The 25,066-nt window shown below is 38.7% G+C and overlaps 1 long non-coding RNA gene across 3 annotated transcripts; it reads left to right on the forward strand.

Moving 5' to 3' along the window:
* The first annotated feature begins 13,977 nt into the window (after nt 1-13,977).
* Nucleotides 13,978-21,337, forward strand: LOC114286513 (uncharacterized). Of its 3 annotated transcripts, none has more exons than XR_014349955.1 (4): nt 13,999-14,124; nt 14,489-14,561; nt 17,274-17,499; nt 21,161-21,337. It is a non-coding gene; the product is annotated as an uncharacterized LOC114286513 (long non-coding RNA). The 3 variants fall into 3 exon arrangements; XR_014349956.1 differs by lacking the exon at nt 21,161-21,337 and adding an exon at nt 17,871-21,141; XR_014349954.1 differs by lacking the exon at nt 21,161-21,337 and having other exon boundaries at nt 13,978-14,124; nt 17,274-17,572.
* Nucleotides 21,338-25,066: the final 3,729 nt, after the last annotated feature.

Below are 25,066 nucleotides of genomic sequence, written 5' to 3' on the forward strand. Positions count from 1 at the left end.
GTGCCTCCTCGGCCTCTCACTGGGCCCCGTTTCCACCGACTGGCTGTGGAAGGTCCTGCAGGCACTACTGGCACCAGCTCATGTTGAAAAGAATATCAGATATCAAATAGAGTGACTTGGAATGTACAACATGGTAATGACAGTAAGTTACACACAAAATGTGCCTGTGGACTCGCCTTTTTCTTGCGCCCCGCCTTTCAGAAAGGGTATGAAAAGAAGGCCTCACAGTTCGAACTCCCACAGTTCTGAATCTAGTTTCACAAGTGCAATGTGAAACTGCTAATCACCAATGAGTCTAATCTGACAAATCTTTTGAAAAATCAATTTTAAATCAAATAATGCCAAAATTGGACTGCTTTGCCAGATACAGAGTCTTCACCTAAATATTTTATTTTGAGAAAATTTAGGAAACCCTGACTCGTGCCGAAGGCGACGTGTCCATCATCACCAAAGTTGCCTCGGCTCGGGAACTTAGGTACGAGTGGGGAAGGTCATGAATTGAGTACTCTCACTTGCCCGATCAAAGATCGGCCTCTACTAACCATGATATGATGTTTTATAAACATTATGCGTTCTTGTTTCAGCTATTAAACTAGCTTTACTATGTGACACACACAAGGAAGTATAGACTAGTTTCAAGACTTGGAACAATTCAACTCACGTTTGTTTGCGAAAATGGTTTGAATTTTCCACCCTCAAGTGGGCTTAAAGATGCGGATTTGCCACCAAACATAGTGGGCTTAAAACAAGATTTGCCACAACAAAGTGGGCTTGAAACACACATTCATTGAATTGTTCCAATTCAAACAACAAGCCTTCATCCACAGGCATTTATGCAGTTAGTAAGTAAGCACATAGCCTTATGGTAAGCATGCGGAACAAGGCAATATGGCAATCACACTCATGCAAGTATGCTAAAGCATAACAACTCATCGAGTACACCAAGCCAAAATAAAAACTAGTTAGAAAGATGCATGATCCTAACTAAACAATATGCCTAATGCAACACATGCAACATGAAATTAATAGGCTCGGTTATTAATATGGCATATGAAGCAATTTGAACAACATGCAATAAAACACGTATTCAAAGAAGTATTGAAATGGCAATGCAGTTTGAATGACGCACCGAACCCTGGTGCATGCAAGACAAATGAATGGATGCAAACATGCAAACATAAGGTATGTTAATTGAAAATGTCCCTAATCTAACCATCAAAAACGATCAAATAAAAGGGAGAAAGACGCGGGGTTGGAAGACATGCATACACACACACACACACACACTTATTACAACATTATGCCCTTGCGAAGGCGGGTTCGAATGAAGCTAATCTAAGCTAAGCTAACTAAACTAATTAGACTGATTTCTACAAATCAATCGAATAACTAGCATACTAATTACTAATTATTACAACACTTTAACTAACTAGTGAACTAATTAATTAAACTACAAAGCAAATATACACTAACTAAGCATGCATGACATTAAATTATGTTGCCACTGCCCCACCTCGGGAAGTGGAAAATGCACATGCTCGGTTCTCGCTCGGAAAGACCACCATTTTGCTCTCGGAAGCCTCTATTTCCAGGGTTGAGCATGCTCCAGGAACTTTCAGCTCCAACTTACCAAATCTCTACTGAGGATCACACCAATGGCCTGCTGGCCATTGGAGGTTGTTGCCGGTCCCCTGCTGGCCAAAAGGATGCCTTGCTGGACAAAAATGAGGCACTGCCAGCCATGGATGAGGCACTGCCGGCCACTGATGCTCTGAGTCACCATACTGCAACAGAGCACAAACAGAGCAAAATGAAGGTTTTTCCAGGGGTTTGCTTGTACTGTACCCCTCATTATCTTCTCAAAACCTTAGAGGAATGGCATACTTGGATCCAAAATCACTAATCAAGCAATTTCATTGCATGATGGCCAAAGATCTAAGTTGTACAATTTTAATAAATGCACAAGACTCAAACGACCACCACCCTATCATGCATGATGAAGGGTGATGGAGACCAAGGAAAATGGCACATTTCATCACTATTGAGTATGAAATGTCCGATTTGCCTTGTGTTCAAACTAACGTCCAGTTTGAACACATGCAATGCAACACAAAGATGCTTATCTTGCCTCTTTTACTTGTTTGTTTTTTGTTTACTCATTTTATATTACCAATTCATCCTTTAATTGATTTGTCCATTAATGAGTGTCCTCTAATGGAAAGATGGTTTAAACCACAAGATGCTTTGGGCATGAGAGAGGTATTAAACTGTTGGTAATGAACCCCCTAAGGGATTAAACCATTAGGTGCAACACCTCAATTTCACACTTCGGCAAACAAGTGGTTTAAAATCACTTTCAAAGCAAACAAAAGAGTGAAGAATGGAGGCAGGTTGTAGAGATTTTAAATGCTAAAATGGAGTGCAAACAACACTAAACATGTTATTAACTCAAAACAATGATGATTAAAGCATTAAAACATTAAGATAGTGAAGAGACTTACACTACAGCCATGCAATACAATACTCAAATGCACTAAACATGCAAAAACAGAGTTAAAGCAGCCCAAAATAAAGCTTAAAACATGTTGAGATTAAGCAACAAAATGCTAAATTAATAGGCTAAAATAAGGAGCATGCTATACTAGTAAGCAAGATATAAGGAGGGGAGGCTAACCTCTCCAAATTTGGACTTCAAAACATGTTTTTTGCCAGTGAAATAGCTCTGAAAAATAGTGTTTAAAAGCTCTGAAAAAGATGATGCAAGGGTGGGAAACACAAGGGCAAAGGCCTCCAAAACAAGGTACAAAGAAGGGTTATCCACCCCTCAACCTTCAATGGCCTTAGAACCCAAGCTTCAGCCCAAAAACACGGAGTTTTTATAGCCCAAAATCAATTGGAAAGCATGCTGGACTCAAGACACGAAAAGCCAAAACATTAAGCTAATGCATGGGGTTGCGGTACAATTATGCAATACAAGCCTCAACTAAATTAACCAGCCCAAAACAGAGCCAAAACAAGTTCTTTTAGAGGCAAAAACATGATGGACTTGAGCTAAATTAAGCTAGAAAAACTTGCTAACATGTGAAGCTATCTAGGCATGCAAACAAGACAAGGAGGGGAGGCAAACTCCTCCAATTTTGGACTTCAAAACAAGGTTTTTACCACAGAGAAACCTTTGAGAGTTAGTGGTTAAGAGGCCCAAAAAAGTTGTTTGAAAGTGGTGAATAATAGCACAAAAGCTTAACAAGCTAAGAAGCGAAAAGGGTAGAAAAGCCCTCAACTCAAAATAGCCTCAAACCACCATTTTTAGCTCATAAAAATAGAGGTTTTTACAGTTGAAAACTAGGCCAAAAATAGTAGAAGAAGATGCGAAAATAAGTATGCAAACAAGCTTAAAGAAGGTAAGTGTTATACCTTTGAAGCAAAACACAACTTAGGTACAAATCCAAGCTCAAACCTCCTTCTAGAGCTCAAACAAGACTCCAAGAGACCTTAGCCCAAAGGTGGTCAAGTTTGATTAAGGGTTGATAGGCAAACTAAAAATGTATCTCTACTTGTATGCACAAAGGTTCAAGAGAGAGAGAAATCTAGAGAAAGAGAATTGTAGAGAGAGAGGCTCTCAAAATCTTTTTAACCTTGAAAACAATAAAGAATGGCCTCTATATATAGAAATATATGAGCTCAGGTCAAAAATATCAATTTAGAAATAGCTGGAGCAGTGTGGAACAGCTAGATGGGAAATATCTGCAGAAAATTGCCTTTTTGCACCAATGGCTGGCAAGCCATCATTGATGGATGGAAAAGGTCCATTTTTGGCCGGCAGCAAAACTCCTGGCTGGAAAATGGCTAGCAAAGGACATTCATGGCCGGCAAGCCTCATTCAGTGAGTGGATAGAAAATCTGCTTTTTGGGCCCGATTTCAAATGGGCATATCTCCTTCATCCGGACTCCTTTGTAGGTCATTCTTGAGTCTAAGCTGAAGCCCCAAAAGTATCATTTCCAATGGTGGAAGCCTCACATCAAAATTCCAAGTGTGAAAAAAGATATGCCTATTTGAGCGAAGACTGCTCAGTTTTGGTCCTAATCAGATTGATGCCCTACTTCAACTAGCCATATCTCCCTCATCTGGACTCGGATTTAGGAGATTATTGAGTGTAAAATGAAGCCCTGGAAGTCCACTTTCCAATGGTGGTGGCCTCATAGCTGAAATCCAAATGTACAAATGGATAGGCTTGATTTAGGAAAGGCTACCTGGTTCTCTCCTAACAGTTTATGCCCAACTTCTTCCCCAACTTGGTTTCTTCCCTCTCCTCCAATTTTCTTCAGCGCCAAACCTTTAAATAAGGTGTTTTGAAAGATTTTCAAAGAGTTCATCTCTCTTTCATTTATTTCCACTTTGTCCTTGCTCGGTTTATTGAAAAGCGCAACATTTAACGAAATGCGAGCCTCGGAACATCGTAGAAAACTTTTTCAAAATCATCTTGGTAAAAAGGCTTTTGGTCCAAAAATGGGGTGTGAGGTTAGGATTTGGCGCTCTCCTTGCCAAAGAAATCAAACCTTTGCACTGCACAACTTTGATCACGAAGTAAGTAATCAGTGGCGCCCAAGTCTTAAGGGTAGTAAAAAATGGGGTGTCTACAGTACCTCAATCCCATGGGTGACTAAGGCAGTCTACCTCCTCCGTACCATGATGACTAGTTGGTCAATCGTCTGAAGGAGCTCGTTACCATAAGCTCGAGGAAATACAAAACAAAGGAAATTGAGAAAGGCATGTAGAAGTAACTGAACAGTAAATTGTAATGGCTGCGAATAAGTTAAAGTACTATGGACTAGCATAAAAACAAAGTGTACTTGCTCGATGCCAGGGGCAAATACAAGTCTACGGTCTCAAAAGTGGAGTCTTTGCTTAATCACTCCATCTGGATGCATGTACATAATCTCGGTAAGGAGCGCAGGCAATCCAAGAATGGGGGCGGTGGCAGGCGCACCTCCAGCAAGCGCATCACCAGCTCCAGCAGCAGGAGTAGCAGCAACCGCTAGTATAGTGCGATCTATGCCTGGGGTTAGAGGAGCCATCACCTGAGTGTGCAGGAAAGTCATGAAGTCACCAGGCTCACGGTGGCGATCGCCGTCCTCACCTATCTTCAGAAGGTCCAGGTTAGGACCGTCTTGTAAATCATCTACAACTCTCATGCTGGCAGGAGGGGGATGTGGAAAATTAGGGTCAGCCATGCCCTGAGTCTGGCGGATGAATCTCTCCTCCAAGTAGTATGCTTGGCCAAAATGGCCCTCAAATCGGATCCTCAACGTGGAAGCATGCCTGGCAGCGGTATCAGTCAACCTCGACTCATGGGGAATGCCTGCCCAAAGGTGCCAGTCGACTTGAGAAAATCAGTGTAGTGTCAGAATAGCACTGTAATGTGGTGAGAAAATCAATGTAGTGTCAGAATGGTAGTGTAGTGTGGTGAGAAAATTAGTGGTGTTAGAATCAGTACAATGTCAGAATGGAAGTACAATGTTAGAATCAGTGCAGTGCCAGAATCAGTGTAGTGTTAGAATGGCAGTGCAGTGTCAGACTCAGTGTAGTGTGATGAGAGAATGACAGTGCAGTATAGAAGTCAAGGCAATGTGAGAATGGCAATGTGGTACAATGAAACGGTACAACAGTATAAAAATGATCATATGATGTGGAAAATAGTGCAATACATGATCCGCTGTGATAGTGTCGAAGAAACGACGAAAATATGGAAAGTTGCTATCCACAAGGTGATGCCACTTGAATCGTGAGTTGTAGTACCGAGAGCGCGGTACGGACAACTCGATCGGCCTCACTGGAACTGGAGCCAATGAAGTAAAGTAGGTGTAGACCCAAAGTTGCAAATCAAAGACAGATAGATGCCATGAGAAAACAAATCAAATGAACGAGAAATGCAGCCATGAATAAGATATAAAGTGCATTAGAAAGGTGAATGTAAGATATACCTCCCAAAGCCTCCAGTAGTTGCCAAGTGAATCCACCTTGCGGTGGGAAACAGAGTTCATATAATAGTACATGGTGGCTAAACTTACGGCAGCCTAATCGTAATCCGCTATCTGAGGAAGATGTACCAGCGCCCCGAGGGTGTACAATCCTACAGTATTCTCCCTGTTTACGAACAGGGTAGTACCGAGGAGATATGTCAGAAAGCCACGAGTTTACTGAGCAACCTCATCCGTAGTAACTGACTGTGTGCTAGAGAAATGGTCATAAAACTAGCTGTAGTCCACAATCCCATGGCTAGTGGTGTCTGGGAATGTCCTGAGAAGCTGGAGTTGCACGTCTCTCCACTCAATCATGTTTGGATCAAAGGAAACTAGGCTGCCGACCCCGACCTGTAGACCGGTTAACATCGAGAAATCATACGAGATCAGTGTCATCTGCCCGGAAGAAGAGAAGTGGAACGAGCTAGTGGTGTCCCACCACCTCTCTATCAGGCCCCCGTAGAGCAAAGACTCAGCCCTCATCTCTATGAGTCTAGAACAAAAGGGGCCGAAGTGGGCAGTATCCACCAAACCGCGGACCATCGTAGGAAGCCGCTCGTATCAGCACCGGGGGCCGGAGATAGAGCCGTAGGCGCCTACCCTCCTGTCGATCACCTATCAAATGAAAGTTTTATCATTGTATGTACAGCATGGGTAAGTGATTTGTTCATCAAGTTCAACATTTCAACATGTGTGTAAAGTAAGATACAAAGCAAAATGGGGGAGGAATTATGCACCATAGAAGCGTCGGCAGAGAGATGCTCCATGGGCTCTCGCAGTAAGGTATCCTCATCTAGCCCAGGAATGAAACCCTTGAATCTCAAGATACTGCCAGGAGGTAGCACGTGTGTGCGTGGTCGGTATATGGCCGCGTCAAAAGGCCTCTCGGCAAGAAGGAGTAATGCAGTAGCTTCCTCTGCCTCCATGTCTGCGTCGAAGGCGGCACCAACATCTATGGCAGGTTTTAGAATGGAGACTTCATCACTGGCCATGGGAAGTTGAAGAAAAGTGAAGGGGGTGGGTGAAAATGGGTGAAATCCTAAATTTTAAACCCTAAGAGAGGGAGAAAATGGAGAAATTGTGGAAAATTAAAAGGAAACGAGAAAATTTGGGCAAAAGTGAGATAATGAGGGAAAAAACCAAGAGGAAACTTAAACTTCAACCAAAACGATTTTTAATTGGTTCAAAAGTTGGGGAATCAAGAGGGTTTTCAAGAAAATTTTTGCAAGAATTGTTGGGTAATTCTAAGGGAGTGAAAATCTAGAGAGAGACGGGTTTTAGAGAGAGAGTGGGACGTTTTTCGACCTAAGGTATGGTCCAAATGAGGTTTGTTTTGTGTTATAAGTAGCCACGGGTTTGGTTTTTACTGAGCTGCCCTTTGCCATTGCCGATGCCCAGCCGTGCATCATCGAGGCCCAGTCGGCCTTTGGTGATTTCAATTTTGCTTCTGCTACTTTTCTTTGGGTTTGGCAATTCGTTTTGTTTGTATGTATTGTTGGTTGCTATTATTTTAATTTTGTGTTATAATTGTAGGTTTTAATTCAGAATTTTAATTTTTCAGTTTATTTTGAGTTTTGTGAGTATAAAGAAAAAGAATAAAGAAAAAAAATAAAGGAAAAAAAGAATAAAGAAAAAAAAGAATGAAGAAGAAAAGAAAAAAAGAAAAGAAGAAAAGAAAAGTGAAAGAGAAAGAAAAAGAGAGTTAGAATGGCAAAAGAGCAGCAGGAAAATTTAGAGCATCCTAATGCATTTCAACCTCAACAAATGCCGAGCCTGCATTCCAGATGTACCTACTCGAGCCACGCCTTTTCTCTATCTCAACCCCAAGTTTGTCAGAGTGGCAATTAAAATAGCAGGTTTTACCCCTTGTCGGTATGAACAAGATGTATCCTTTTGAGTTGAACATGTTGTTAAGTCTTCTGAGAGGTAAGACGGAGGCATTGGAGTACGTATGTGATTCCCTTCCTCTCCTTAAATTTCGCATAAAAAGTGCTCCTATCTCATGCATAGAACATGCTTATTTCTTTCACTCTTGGATCATGCATTTGCTCACGAATTATGCATAGAATATGTAATTCGTGTTTGTTACATATGCATAGAATATGCACTTCTTCACATTTGCATGGAACATGCAATTCTCCATGAGAGCATGGAACATGCTTCCAACTATCATGCATAGAACATATTATCACTACATTTGCATAGAACATGGATTTTGTACTATTGTCTTGAATATGCATTCCAATGTTGCATAGAACATGCTCCGGTTCTCGTTGCATAGCATATGCTTTCGTTTTATTTCTCGCATGTTTTGCATAAAACATGTCTCTAACATTTTGTCTTGGTTATTTGTCTTGCATAGAACGTATATCCTTATTGTATTGTACTTGTTAAGTTTTTTTCTAATGTAGGCACGATATTGTATGTACAGTTCATTCAAAGCCGGTGCGACTAGACGATGTTGTATGTGTGGTTCATTCAAAGGAATTCTCGGTGAGATCATTCTTGTCCCTCGAACACCTTGTTTTGGTTAAAAGCATTCGGGTGTGTGCCGATGTTTACACCACCCCTTTCGGTTATAGACATTTGGGCGTATCCTGGTGTTCTTGTTGCCATTTCTCCTCTCGCGTGTGATGCGTTAGGACGCTTTCAGTTAAAGACATTTAGGTGCGCCCCAGTGTTCTCATTGCCATTTCTTCTCTCGCGTGTGACGCGTTAGGATGCTTTCGGTTAGCGATATTTGGGTGCGTCCCGGAGTTCTCGTTGCCATTTCTCCTCTCGCGTGCGACGCGTTAAGATGCTTTCAGTTAGAGACATTTGGGTGCATCTCGGTGTTCTCGTTGCCATTTCTCCTCTCGCGTGCGACACGTTAGGACGCTTTTGGTTAGAAACATTTGGGCGCATCCCGGTGTTCTCGTTTCCTTTTCTTCTCTCGCGTGCAGCGCATTAGGACTCTTTGGTTTAGAAACATTTGGGTGTGTCCCGGCGTTCACACCATCCTTCCTTTCCTTCTGCGTGCAACACATTGGATTCCTGTTTGACGCCTCAGGTGCATCTGTGTTTGTGTTATTCTTTGTCTTTCTTGCGTGAGGCATAGTTAAGTTTGCATAATTTTCTTACATCATTTCTGCATGAAATGTGGTTTGGCTTGTGATTCTCACGCGTGGCGTGTTTACTTACTTCTGTTTATATTTGAGATTGTTGTACCTTACCTTGGTTTGCTTGAATGTCACATTTCTTTGCATAACATTTTCATCTAGATGTTTCATTACAGCCTCATTGTATGTCATCAGTTGTGTTTGCATCGTGCATATCATTTGCATCTTGCCCCAGAACTACGTTGGTTTGATTCCTTGCAAATGGATACGAAGGAAGCCGGCGGGCGCAACCATTTTTAGTTTATGTCTTTCTTTCTTGTCCAAGTCATGCGGCCTTGTCAAAATGGATCGTTTTCGGGCTTTGACATTCACTCCCGTCATTTCATGACTTCCGAGTTCTGTGAAAGAGGGGCAACTATAGACATCCCACTTTTGACTGCCTACAAGACTCGGATGCTCGGTTCGGTGCACTTAATGATGAAAGTTGAACTGTGAATTCGTAGCGATTCGAAATCAATCAGGCTCCTGAAATAACCTCAAATCTTCAACATTTTCCATGTTTGAACCTGTGAGCTTTATTTTTGGATCTTTTCCCTCCATGAGCTGAGTTCGAGCCAAAAAACAAGGGAGGCCATCAAAGCCCAGTCGTGTATTGGTGATGCCCGGCCGTGGCTATGAATGGCTGGCCAGCCTTGAATGGCTATAAACACTGTTTAGGGTAAGAGGCCGCCAGCTATCCATTTTTGAAGATATTGTCAGCTTTTCAGCTCGAATTCTATAAAACCGAGGCTCTGGGATTGTTTTGAGCGTTGAACAAATATCTAGAAGTGAGATATGCACCCTTCAGAGCCTCTCGTCCTCATTCTTCCATTGCAAGGCACCCTTTAAGCTAACCTAATTTCCTTGCACCACTACTACACACCATACACAACCCTGTTTGATCATCCGAAGGCCTTGGTTGATCTTGAGGAAGCATAATTCAAGCTTGAGAGTGCATTGAATTTGAGTTTGAAAGTCTAAAAGCAAGCTAGCTTCTTGAAAGGTATAAGCTTGCTTTCTTTTTCCTGGCTTTCATTTTTGTTCTTCACTTCATCATTCTTGCTTTTTTAGTAGTTTTTGGGCTCATTTGAGGTGTTGGAGTTGAGTTGGAAGCGTTACCAAAAGGGTAGCAAGAGCTTGCTCTTTCTACACCTTTATTTCATAACCTAAACTCTTCTCCTTTTAACCCTCTTCCCCTGGTATTCATACTGATTTTCAGAGTTCTGAAAGGCTAAAATATGTGGTTTTAAGGTCAAAAAAATGGAGGGATTAGCCATCCCTCCTTAGGCTTGCTTACTAGCTTCAATTCTCTTCGATTTTGCTTTCCTTTTTTGGCTTTTGTAGTGTACTTTCAGCACTGTTTCTAGCCTTTTAGGGGCTATCTTAGGGTTGTCTTGGCCTTTAAAATTTTTCCACGCTTTGGTTAGTTCATGTGTTGTCTCATAAATTGCATACATGGCTTCTATTGTTCTGTTCTAAGCTTTACTTTACTTTATTTCCATGTTGAGAGTCTCACTCTAAATCATCAATCAACTATCTATCATTTGTATTTGAGAATGATTTCAACCGAACAAGGTTGCTCAAAACATGTAAGAATGGCCTACACTTAATGGCTTAATCTCATAGGAGATTCATTGTCAACGGCGTAGCCTTTCTCTCATGTTTTAGAGAAACCTCTCGTTTGACATTATTTCTTGATTAGAGGACTTAACATTACACTTGGACAAATGGACTAATGAATGGTAAGGCTTAATAAAATTGGTTTAAAATTTGGTTCAAGACACTTAAAGAAAATGGCTTGAAAAGCTTGAACTTGGCTGGACGTTATGCCAAGTTCCTTGTGTCAAGGGTCATCAAGCATGAATTCATGGTGTTTTTGATGTGCTTGAAGCGTCTCAACTTTTGTTCTTTGAGTTCATTCCATGACAAGAAGGGAGGGGTGGTCCATTTGCATTGCATTTATTAATTTTGTCCACAATCATCTTCTAAAGCATCAAGCAATCAATTCCTCATTGATGTCTTTAGAAATGATTCCACCATTCTCTTGAGGCTTTCCCATGACAGAGAAGGAACGAAGGACAAACAGAGCTTGAAAATGCTCTATTTGCACTAATTTCACCTCAGAGTACAAAAATAGAGTTTGCACCAAATCAATGCACGCCCGGCCCTCTGTGGGCCTGGCCGGCCACCAGTAATGCACGGCCGGCCCTTCGTGTTTGGCCAGCAGTGCAGTTTTGCAGAAACTGGGGCAGTGGATGAGGGTGAAACAGAGGCAGTCTGGGGCAGACAGAGTAGCTTTCGGGTGATGAGCATGCAACCTCCATCCATCTTCCTTGGTGCTCACATCAAATGTGTTGTCATTTAATTGATTCATTAGTATAATGAATTATGTTGTAATTTTCTTAGTTAATTAGTGGTAACTAATTCGTAATTATTTAAGTAGAATAGTTAGTTAATTACTTTATGTTGTAATTAATTAGCTTAATTGCTTTGTAATTAAATTAGTTAAGTATATAGTTAATTAGATTGATTTGCAATAATTAATTAGCTTAGAATAGTTAGTTAATTCATTTCAAGTGCTATAATAATTAGCTTAATTAGATTAATGTAACTAGTTGCTTAGCTAGTTTCATTTGGACCCTCCTTCGTGAGGACACAATGTTATAATAATTGTGCCTGCGTTTGTGCATGTCTTCCATCCCCACGTATTTCTCCCATTTATTTAATCGGTTTTGATGGTTAGATTAGGGCCACATTTCAATTAGCATATCGCATGTTTGCATCCATTCATTTGTCTAGCATGCATCGAGACTCGGCACATCATTCAAATTGCATTGAACTTTCAATATCTTATTTGAATATGTGTTATTTGTATGTTGTTCAAATCAATCCATATGCTATATTAGTAGCCAAGCTTATTAATTGCATTCTTTGCATGTGTTGCATTAGACATCTTGTATAGTTAGGATCATGCATTTTTCTAACTAGTTTTTGTTTTGGCTTGGAGTACTCAGTGAGCTTTTACGCTTTAGCATACTTACATGTGTGTGAATTTCAATATGATTAGCATGCTTGCCGTGAGGCTATGTGTTTAAATGCTTAAACTGCTTGAATGCCTGTGGATGAAGGCTTGTTGTTTGAATTGGAACGATTCAACGAATGTAAGTTTTAAGCCCACTTTGTTAAGTGGCAAATCAGTGTTTTAAGGCCACCTTGTTTGGTGGCAAATCCGCATCTTTAAGCCCACTTGAGGGTGGCAACTTCAAACCATTTTCGCAAAAACAAACATGAGTTGAATTTGGTCCAAGCCTTGCAATATAGTCTATACTTGTTTATGCGCATCACATAGTAATGTCAGCTAATATACAGAACAAGAACACATAATGTTTATAAAAAAACATATCATGATTAGCAGAGACCGATCTTTTGATTGGGCAAGCAGGGGTGCTTAATTCATGACCTTCCCCTCTCGTACCCAAGTTCCCGAGCCGAGGCAACTTTGGTGATGACGGACACGTGGCCTTTGGCACGAGTCAGGGTTTTCTAAATTTTTCCAAAAATAAAATATTTTGGTGGCGAATCTATATCTGGCAAAGTAGTCCAATTTTTGCATTATTTTATTTAAAATCAATTTTCCAAAAAGGTTTGCTGGATGTGGACTCTTTGGTGTTTATTAGTTTCATATTGTACTTGTGTTACTAGATTCAGAACCATACGTAGAGTCCGAACTATGAGGCTTTCTTTTCAAACCCTTTATGAAAGGCGGGGCGCGAGAAAAAAGGCAAGTCCACAGTTCCCCAATGTATATATTTATTTTATTTATTTATTTATTTGATTAGCAAAGAAAAATTTCATTAAAAAAATATGAAATTAAAGGTATAGAAAGAGGACAAATATCAAGAGAGATTTGAGAAAGTATAGACTATCCCTACTACTGCTACTCACAACCATCTAACTAACCACTCGGCCTCATGATTTTTTATAAAACAAAAAAACAAAAAAATCAAAAGCAACAATAAAAATCGTCAAGAGCTTAGCTCCAACACACCAAACCCAAATCCCCCTTTCACACCAAACCACACAACACTAACAATGATAATACAACAACTTTTCCCCAAACAGGACAAACACCAATCACTGCTAACCATTACAACCCGTCAACCCTCTAAAAATTATTCCCCCTTTCAAACCAAACACACCACTAACACACACCCAGGGCAAAACACCATTCCCCACTTTCCATACAACCCGAAACCCTTCTAAAAATTAATTACTTGCACCCTATCTCTCTAACTCTAACTCTAACTCTATTAAGATTTCTTTTTGATTTTTACTTTATTGTTCATCTCCGACTCGATAAAATCCTTCAGGAAGATGTCTTCTCTACCACCAAATTCAATTTCCAATTTCTGGCCCATTCACTACAACAAAAAAGATCTATGGTGATGAAAACGCATGACGAAAAAATATTTCGTCTCCAAATATATATGTTTTAGTGATGAAAATAAGGTTTCGTCTCCAATTGTATTATTTTTAGAGATGAAAATCAAATTTTGTCACCAAATGCTTAAAATTAAATAAAACAAAAGGTGACAAAAATTTTATTTGTCTCTAAATATTATTTCTGGTCACAAAATAATTTCCCGCCCTTGAAAAATTTGGCAGAAGCTTTGGCACCATCTTGGAGACAATTTTTCGTCACCATTATAAAAAATTTTAGAGAGGAAATAATTTCATCTCGAAATATATTAGTTTCAGAGAGGAAAACTAAATTCCGTCACCAAATACTTCAAATCAATAAAAAAATAAAACCGAACTAAGAGATATATATCTCTCTGTTTAGATGTATCTATTTTACTTTCTATATCTTTGTTACTCCCTCACCCATCCATCTCCGTCACACCGTCCACCCATCTCTGTCGCACCGGCTAACCCGCACGTCGCTTGCCGGCACTCGCTACAACAAGTATCTCTCTCTCTCTCTCTCTCTCTCTCTCTCTCTCTCTCTCTCTCACTTCCTTCCTGTTTTTGCCTTATTCTCTCTCCCCATGCCATTTTCTTGCTTTTTTTGACCACTGTCTCCTCTCTTCTCTATCTCGCTATCCCCCTTCTCGACTCTCACTTTTGTAACTCGTTTTTCCGCAATTTGAACCCTAATTTGTTGGATGCTTTGCTGCATGCGACTTGGTCACTTGGTTAAACTCTAACCCTAACTTGGTTGCTGTCTCTCTTTCTCTCTCTCTGGTTGTCCCCAATTTCTAACCCTAAATTTTTCCATAAATGTACGTTGCTGTGTAGAAATTAATTAGTGATAGTTGCTGATGATGTAGTTCTAATTTGGGATGGAGGCGATGGGCTAGCGGCAGTAGTGGTAGCGATCAGCGAGCGATGGCGACAACTAAGGTATATTTTTCTCTTCTCTTTTTTTCTTCTCTTCTCTTCTCTTCTCTTCTCTTATTCTCCTCTTATTCTTCATAGAAACACTGTTGTACTTTTGATTATTGGGCTGAGTTGCTTATGGTCATTGAGATTTTCTTACTCAAAGTTGCCATAAGATAGAGGTAAGAAGATTTCCTCACTTTATATTGATACTTATTTCTGTTTAGGTGCCAAGAAAATGCAGGAAAAGTCAATCAAACTATAGAAATTTTGAATATAGGTGTTTCATTATATGGTTTCAGTTATAAAATGAGCCTGCCTTTGGCTTTTTGGGTTAGTTTAGTTTGATTTTGGCAAAAAATCAAAGAAATAGCAAACAAAGACATTTCCCCTAACTGTTCTGTTATTTGACCATTGAATTGCAGAACTGACTATTTATTTTTCCCATTATAGAATCCATTGCCTTAAAATAGAGGGTAAGCATTTGTGTGATATCACCATACAATGCTTAGGTTATTGCAATTCAAGAGAAACTTGAAACAACATACAGTACAGATGCAAAGAGTGACTTCTTTGTGAGTGTTCGCTCAGTTGATGGGTTTCTAGGCGATGATGAGGATGTGATAATTATTTCAACTATCATAAATAACGGGAATGGGGCTATAGGTCAAAGAGTCAATGTGGCTCCTACTAGAGCAAGGTATTCTTGTGTGTGCCAAAAAATACCATGTTTGAGTCTATTTAGTTGATTGTTCACGGTGTTGCAAGTAAAAGGCATTATTGCTTCCTTTCTATAGGTATTGCCTTTGGATAGTGGGCAATGGATCAACTTTAAGAAACAGTGGGTCAGTTTTGAAGAAACTGATCATTGATGCCAAGAACACACATAGATACACAGTAAGAAAACTAAAAAATGAGAGACAATACACACTAATTGTAACTCGATCTTATAAGATTTTTTAATCTATTTTTCTTTTATCAGCTACCTCCATTGCACAAGAATTTCACCAAAAACACAATTTGGAATCTTTCTTTCCCATCTATTTTAGTCAAGTAGAACATTGTTGAAGATGCATAAAAATTCTAACGATTTGACAATGTAGTGGCTTTTAGAGTCTAAAATAAAATGTGCCCAAAGGTCTACAACTTGATGAAAAACATCCCTATGTTATAAAACAATTTCCCCACCCTATGACACGTCATTCCACTGCTTTTGTTTCCTTTTTCCATTATTCTGCAAACCTTAAGTTGATAAACTTTTAAACTTGGAACAAATAGTCTCTCACTAGGATATATAGTAAAATTCTAGTTCAGGTCTAAGTTCTGATCTTTGCATTGAAATCATGTTATTTTAACACAGTTTCTATCCCTTTTATCAGTTTCTCATTTTCCTTTCTTTCTTTGCCTATACATTTTTTTATTTATTGATGAATTGCAAAAGATAAGAATACAACTTGAAGCTCATTCAGGTCTAAGGTAGGGTCGATTCCAGTTCTAGAGCATTTTTGCAAGGGGCATCAATGGCCATAGGAAATAGATTAGAACTAATTACAAGACTGCTTCCCCCATCTAATATTCCCTCTTTGTTGGAACTTTGGATTTTGTAATGGAACTGTGGGGTGGTAGAAAAATAGCTTCTTAAAGCTAAAGCATTTATGGGTTTTGGGTAGAAAACAGTGATAGAAAGAGTGATGTTTGTAAGGGATTTGAAGCAACTTGCAGAAGAGCAGGATAGTCATCTTTTCACATGCATTTAGCGTAGAAGGAACCCTCTGAGGTTCACATTTTCAAACTCCTCTGAGGTACAATATCCGAAACTTCAAACAATCCCATATTTCTTTATAATGATATAATAACTATTTTACCCCATCAGATGGCTGGTTGTATTGAAAAATCCCAGACTAAAAATCCTTACTGGTAGGTAAGTTTTGTCAGAAAATTCCTTCAATATCTTAAATTTCATAAAGACCAAATGATGGTTCGGAGTGAAGTGATGGACAATAGCATGCTTCCACATAAGTATTTATATTTATGTCAATAACCAAAACAGGGACACAAAAATAATTAAAGAACTAGTTACCAAAAAAATCATAAAATCTCATTATTCTACCACTCGAGACCTACTATAGACTGGAAACCCATATTTCACCCACTTTATTGAGTGAAAACATATATCCCTTACATGAACAAACTGAGAGTGGATAAGTTGGATGAATCAATTTATCAAAATCCACTTACGGCCCAAAGCTTTGCTATTATGAACTAACCCAACATATTTTATGATTTTTATAAAATCAAAAAATCATGTGGCATTAGACTCATATTTTTTGGACAACTTTATACAATTTTTAGACTAACTAAAAAAATATATATATTTATAACAGAAAAAATAGGAAATAATTTATTGTAAATATCAAAGCCCAAGCCCAGTATATATGCATATATATAATAAAAATGGATATTGACCTGTAATAGATTACTTCATAAATACTGTGATATTGTGAGATCTATTCCCATGTGAATGAGAGTAGTTTATTTATGGAGTAAATTATTGAAGTATTCTATGATTTCTATCAAAATTTATTTATAATTTTTTATTAGTTGGTGACATGAAAATTGATGAGTCCCTTTTGTGTATTATTTTACCTTTTTAGTTTTAAATTTTGATTTGGTTTGGTCAGGTAAAGTTAATTGCATTTTTTTGGTGCTATTGCATTTTTTTGGTGCTATGTATAGATACACAACTGTTGGGAGAGAAATTCTACCTGAGATAAAAACCGGGGATGTGATTCGATCTACAAAGCTAGTGGAAGGTCAAGATCGCCTCGTATTGCCGGATGAGAATTGATCTGATGTCCTTCTTCTCATTCTTTTGATTTCATTGTCAACTTCAGATGGCAGCCTGGTTTTCTATGCAGGTTGTACTGTCAGAGTTGCTGCTTTCTTACTTACCCAAGAAAAGGTAATTTATTATGTTGGATGATACATTTGTATATTATTTGTCCCTTTGATAATTACAAGTATTATTTCTCATAGATTCTGGACCAAACTATGTCATGACCCTTTTATTTTCAACTCTAAGAAATGAAGATGAAGGAAATACTATCTTCTCCCATATTATGAGTCACATATGTTTCTTCGAAGTGTTGACAATATGTTGAAACTAGATGCTTATGTGGTTTTCTACAATAGAAGTAATATCTTAGATTCATGAAGGTGGCACTTTACAAATTGATAAAAGAAATTTCAGTCCACTTCACGGTTCAGTTCTCTTATCTATTTTTTGGTCTTATTGTCCTCTCATACACTTATTTCTTGCTGCAATGCGATTAGGCAGGGAAAGATGCTGGGTACTTAACATTAGCCAAAGTTGAATTAAAGCAGGTGTTTTCTGGAAAAATTGTATGTATAGCCTAATCAATTTCGTTTTTGCACTTTTTTTCCCGCCTCTCTATCCCTATCATGCATAATATAAGCCTAGGTTCTTTTTTTTTTTTTTTTTTTTTAACTGGAAAAAATTTAGGTCTAGTCACAAGTACAACTCATTTGGTAACATTTTTGTTATCTACCTTTGTTTTTGTTTTCATTTTTTTTTGGAAACTAGAAACAAAAACTTGTTTGGTATACTATTTTTGTTTTCAAAAAAAATGGAATTGATTCCATTTTTTTTTTCGAAACTTAAAAAAAAGAAGATGTTTTCGCCTGTTTTCAAACAAGCTTTTAATCTTTTTCCCTCCTCCACCACCTCTAGCTACCACCAACAACAGCTTTCAAGCTCCAGCCACATTTTGGTGATTGGACGGTCACTGCATGTTTCCTTCCGCCACCTTCCGATGATTGGACGGTCACACTTAAGCTTGAAAATAGGCCATCTGGTGCCAAAATTGTGCAACAGCCACGAGATGGCTTGTGGAACACCTCAAACACCTCGAGAGGGACCAATGTAAGTTGTGGAAACTTACGAAACTAGCACAGGACTTCCGATTTGAAAACTAAGTCGAAAAGGCACTTTTTTCGCACTTAAGCTTGAGAATAGGCCATCGAGGGCCAAAATCGTACAACAACCATGAGACGGCCCGGGCAACACCTTAAACACCTTGGGAAGGACCAACGTAAGTTTTGAAAACTTACGGAACTAGCACAGGACTTCCGGTTTGAAAATTAAGTTAAAAAATGTACTTTTTTACATTTAAGCTTGAAAATAGGCCATCCGGGGCCAAAATCGTGCAAAAGTTAGGAGACGGCTTGTGGAACACCTCAAACACCTTAGGAGGAACCAGTGTAAGTTTTAGAAACTTACGGAACTAGCACGGGACTCTCGGTTCCAAAACTAAGTCAAAAAATGTACTTTTTCATACTTAAGCTTGAAAAATAGGCCATCGAAGGCCAAAATCGTATAACAGCCATGAGACGATCTGGGGAACACCTCAAATACCTCATGAGGGAGCAATGTAAGTTGTGAAAACTTACGGAACCAGCACGGGACTTCTGGTTTGAAAACTAAGTCGAAAAAGACACTTTTTCCACACTTAAGCATGTTAATAGGCCATCGGAGGCCAAAATCGTGCAATAGCCACGAGGTGGCTCGAGGAACACCTCAAACCCTCAAGAGGGACCAATTTAAGTTGTAAAAACTTACAGAACAAGCACGGGACCCCAATTTGAAAACTAAGTCGAAAAATACACTTTTTCACACCTAAGCTTGAAAATAGGCCATCGGAGGCCAAAATCATGTAGAAGCCATGAGATTTCCCGGGGAACACCTCAAACACCTCAGGAGGGACCGATATAATTTGTGAAAACATACGGAACTAGCACGAGACTCCTAGTTTTAAAATTGCGTCGTAAAATGCACTTTTTCACACTTAAGCTTGAAAATAGGCTATCGGAGGCCAAAATCATGTAACAGCCACGAGACGGCCCGAGAAACACCTCAAACACCTTGGGAGGCACCAATGTAAGTTGCGGAACCTTACGGAACTAGCATGGGACTCCTATTTTGAAAACTAAGTCCAAAAATTCACTTTTTCACACTTAAGCTTGAAAATAGGCAATCGAAGGCCAAAATCGTGTAACAGTTATGAGAAGGCCCGAAAAACACCTCAAACACCTCGGTAGGGACCAACATAAGTTGTGAAAACTTATGAAACTAGTATGGGACTTCCGGTTTGAAACTAGTCAAAAAAGATACTTTTTTTTACATTTGAGCTTGAAAATAGGCCATCGGGGGGCCAAAATCGTGCAATAGCCACGAGACTGCCTAGGAAACACCTCAAACACCTCGGGAGGGACCAACGTAAGTTGTGAAAACTTACGGAACTAGCACGGGACTTCTGGTTTGAAAACTAAGTCGAAAAAGACACTTTTTTCACACTAAAACTTGAAAGTTGGCCATCGGGGGTGCAATAGCCATGAGACTGCCTATGGAACACCTCAAACACCTCAGGAGGGACCAATTTAAGTTGTGGAAGCTTATGGAACTAGCATGGGACTTCCGGTTTGAAAACTAAGTCGAAAAAGAAACTTTTTTCACACTTAAGCTTGAAAATAGGCCACCGGGGGCCAAAATCGTGCAACAGCCATGAGACGGCCAATGCAACACCTCAAACACCTCAGGAGGGATGAACGTAAGTTTCTAAAACTTGTAGAACTAGCACGAGACTTCCGGTTTGAAAACTAAGTAAAAGAAGACACTTTTTTCACACTTAAGCTTGAAATAGGTCATTGGGGGCCAAAATCGTACAACAGCCATGAGACGGCTTGGGGAACACCTCAAACACTTCTTAAGGGATGAAGGTAAGTTGTGAAAACATACGAAACTAGCACATGACTCCCGGTTTGAAAACTAAGTCGAAAAATGCACTTTTCACACTTAAGCTTGAAGATAGGCCATCGGAGGCCAAAATTGTGTAATTGCCATGAGACGGCTCGAGGAACACCTCAAACACCTCGGGAGGGAGTAATTTAAGTTGTGAAAACTTATGGAACTAGCACGGGACTCCTGGTTTGAAAACTAAGTCCAAAAATGCACTTTTTCACACTAAAGCTTAAAATTGGCCATCAGAGGCCAAAATCATGTAACAGCCACGAGACAGCCTAAGGAACACCTCAAACACCTCGGGAGGGACCAATGTAAGCTGTGGAAACTTACGGAACTAGACAGGACTCCAGGTTTGAAAACGAACTCAAAAAAGGCACTTTTTCCAAGTCTTAAGCTTGAAAATAGGCCATCGGGGACCAAAATCGTTTAACAACCACAAGAAGGCCTGGGGAACACCTCAATCACCTTGGAAGCAACTGTTGTAACTTATGTAAACTTACAGAACTAGCACGTGACTCCCGATTTGAAAACTAAGTCCAAAAATGATTTTTTTCAACACTTCAGCTTGTGAAGAGGCCATCGGGGGCCAAAATCGTTTAACAGGCATGGGAAGGCCCAGGGAACACCTCAAACATCTCGGGAGGGACCAATGTAAGTTGTGAAAACTTACGAAACTAGCACGAGACTCCCGATTTGAAAATTAAGTCGAAAAATGCATGTGAAATTGTATATTTAATTGGTATGATAATAATTGTCTAACTTGCAATTTTTTTTATTTTTTTTGTGTTTCGTTTTTTTGCAGATTCGAGATTGGATATGGACATGTTTGGTAATTTGGAGAGCAAAAGCAAGCTCATTTTGTGTTTTTATTCATATTACCTTACATGTATTTTGGTTGCGTTGTAAATTGTATATTTTTGTTGGTATTATAGGACATGTTTGGCAATTCGCACTTGATATTATATTTTTGTTGACATTAGTAGATATGTTTTTTTGTGGATATTAGGAAACATGTTTGGTAATCCACATGAGGTTGATATTCTATTTTTGTGGATATTAGTAGACATGTTTTTTGTAGATATTAGGAGACATGTTTGGTAATCCACATGCAGTTGATATTGTATTTTTATGGATAGTGCTGAAATTCGATTGTGATATTTATGAAAATGAGTAGATTTTTGTATTGATTTGTAATAGATATTTTATTGAACAGGTTATTGAAATGCACAGGAAATTTTTAGTGAAAAGAAAAATTTTAATTTGAAAATAGTAACCCCATTTAATTTTTTTTTAATTATTATTAGTGACAAAATAAAAAATGTCCCTATTAGTTTTCAAAAAACATGACGAATAATTTTGTCACTAATGATATAGTACCAAACAAATAATTTCGTCACATTTGTAGAATATTTCATCGCTAAATTGAAATATTTGGTGACAAAATATTTTTTGTTATTGAAGAATTTTTTTTTGTTCATTTTAGTGATGAATTTCTTTGTCACCTTAATCTATATCATTGGTGAGAAAAACTTTCATCACTAAAATCTATTTGGTCGTGAAATATTTTGTCATAAGAAACAATTAAAATAAAATATTATCTAATTTTAGTGACGAAATTGATGTTATAGAGAACAAAAATGCAACATTTGGAAACAAAAAATGCAACATTTGGAGATGAAAAATTTCGTTGCCAAAAATGAAAAATAGGCAACGAAACTATTTTTCGTCACTAGGTACTTTCAGCGACAATGCATAGGCAACAAACGGAGTAACAAATTTTTTTTGTCACAAATCACTATAGTGACGAAAATTTGATGTTTGGAGACAAAATCAATCTATCACGAAAGGCCTTTTTTGTTGTAGTGATTTGCAAGGTTTCTGGTTCTTCAGCGAAAAGGAGTCTATACTCATCTTCCTCATCTTCATCTTGCTGTTCCATCTCCTCAACAGATTCCACAAACTTGTTCAAGAAGCGCTTATTGCATACCCGAATTGAACTAGAAAAAATTGATGATTGCGAAGGCTGCGAAGATCGGGCAAGTTTGGCATCCTTTGATTTTTTGTTAGAACCTTTGGCATATCTCCCTTAATTCAAGAATTTGTGGGGAAGCCCCAACTCAAGAAGTGAGAGTTTCTTTCTTCTATTGGTGGATTTGTGTATCCTAATAGGACTGCTTTTGTGCGAAAAAACAAGGGCTTGAGTTGCGATGAGGCATGAGATTTTCTCACATGGTTTTGGGACAAAATAGGGTGGCTGGAAGAAGAGCACAAACCATTGGAATATGTCTGTTATTGTACGCTTGGAAGCTTTGCCTAAAGCGTGCGAAGCTCGGCATGTTCTCCAACGTATATGTGATCTGTTACATTGTAGTCCCTAACCTCAACACCATTCAAAATAAATACTGCAGCAGGGGAAGGAGGGGATTTTCAAAAAAATTATGAAAAAATATAATAAAATTAAAAGATTAGAAAAAAGTGCAAAGTTTGAACACTTAAATAACATAAAAATGCATATTTTAAGAAACAAAATATTACAATATGCATATTTCTAGACCATGTGTGAATTTGATCATTTTGAATCTTATTTTGAACGACACAGATGTCAAGGACCAATATGTAATAAATCTTAGGGAGGTTAATGATTGCCTACTAAATAAGTTGTGGTGGAGGTATGGAAGAGAGGAGAATGCATTGTGGAAACAAGTGTTGTGCAACAAGTATAAAGGTGTTGGTGGCAGATGGAGTCCATTATCAGTGAATTCAGGTGTGATGTTTACTCTGTGGCAGGATGTATTATCAATTAACTCATCTAATCTTGCTTTGAGTGAATTCTTTTTGAACAATTTCAAAACAGTTGTGGGTGATGGTAGAAGGATACAGTTTTGGCTTGATAGATGGTTTAACAATCAGTCGTAGTGATGTCTTTCCTAGATTGTTTACCTTGTCAAATGAGAAAGATGGTTCACTTATGCATTTTTCCCAAAGGAAATGAGTGGGTAGTGATTGGAAGCTAACTTTTAGAAGGCCTCATTTTGCTTGGGAAGATGAGGAAATGTTAAAATTGTATGATTTGCTACAAAATGCACCTATCTTAAATGCATTGGTTGATGATTCTTGTTCTTGCTTAGCACATTCCTCTGGGTCCTTTACTGTGGCATCTGTTTGGAAATGAATGGAATCATTTAAAGGACTTGAGATTACAATTACAAAAAGCATTTGGAGTAACATAGCCTCCTTTTTCCCTCTCCCCCCAAAGTGCAATTTCTAAGTTGGCTAGTTTGGAGAGGTAGGATTAAATCCTCAAAATTCTTGCATGGGATAGGAGTGTTGAATCCTAATGCAAACCCACTGTGTGAGTTTTGTAAATCTGAAGTGGAGTCTATGAATCATGTTCTATTACATTGTCATATGATATGAAGAATTTGGCTTGATATTGTGAAATGGTGGAACTTGAATTAGGTCATTCTAGGTTCAATGGAGGCACTTTTGCATTAGTGGTCAGGTACAAAATGTAAAAAATAGGTGAAGGAAATTTGGAAGGTAGTTTTATTAGCATTGTTGTGGTCAGTGTGGAAACTCAAGAATGAGTGTTTGTTCAAAAAGGCAAAGCTAGATTTTTTTGAATTGGTAGAGTTGGTGAAGGTTAGAGTTGCTTTGTGGGCAAAATCAAATTTGAAAAAGTTGAAGTAACCAACTCATGATATATTACTCAGTTCATGATATAGTTTCTAATCTAAAACATGTATGCTATTGTGCGTAGCAGGGTGTCAACCTAGTTGTTGCTATAGAACTGGAGTGTTGTTGTTGCTGCTGCTGTAGAGTTGTCTTTTGCCTTGGTGTGGACGCGCCCTCAGGCTTTATGCCACCACAGTTCGGACTCCCTTTTGTGTCATGGTTCTTAGTCTGAACCAAAGAGTCCAAATCTGGCAAATCGTTTTGAGAAAACAAATTTTTAGAAAAGAAGTGCCAAACATGGACTGCTTTGCCAGATACAGAGTCGCCACCTAAATATTTTTTAATGGGGGAATTTAGGAAACTCTGACTCATTTGCCTAAGGCCACGTGTCCGTCATTACCAAAGTTACCTCGGCTCAAGAACTTGGGTACGATTGGGGAAGGTCAGCTATGAGCACCCCCTCTCGCCCGATCCGAAGATCGGCCTCTATTAACCATGATATCCAATTTTGAAAACGTTATGTGTTCTTATACCGGTTATTATCCTAGAATTACTATGTGATGCGCACGGCAAGACAAGTATAGACTAAATTGCCTAAGTCGGAACGAAGCATCGCATTTCCGTTTGTTTGGAAAATCGTTTGAATTTTTCTACTCGCGAGTAGGCTAAAATATAGATTTCGATGAATTATCCCAACTCAAACAACCCAACCTTCACCCACAGTCATTCAGGTAGTTCATATCAGATAAGCATCTAGCCACATGGTAAGTATGCTATCATGTTAACATTCACACTCATGCGAGATGCTAAATCATAAAAGCTTACCGAGTACTCCAAGCCAAAACAAGAAACTAGTTAGTAATGACCCTAGTTAATGCTTAAGATGGCTAATGCAACACATGCAAAATGCAACTAGAAATAGGCTCGGCTATTCTAATAATGACATGTGAGATGTTACAACTAACACGTATTCAACTTGGAATTGAAATACAATGCAGTTAGTATGATGCGCCAAGCCCGGTGCATGCAAGTT

The sequence above is a fragment of the Camellia sinensis genome, chromosome 14, assembly GCF_055761805.1.
Source record: "Camellia sinensis isolate YWXY chromosome 14, ASM5576180v1, whole genome shotgun sequence".
In the NCBI taxonomy this organism is placed as follows: domain Eukaryota; kingdom Viridiplantae; phylum Streptophyta; class Magnoliopsida; order Ericales; family Theaceae; genus Camellia; species Camellia sinensis.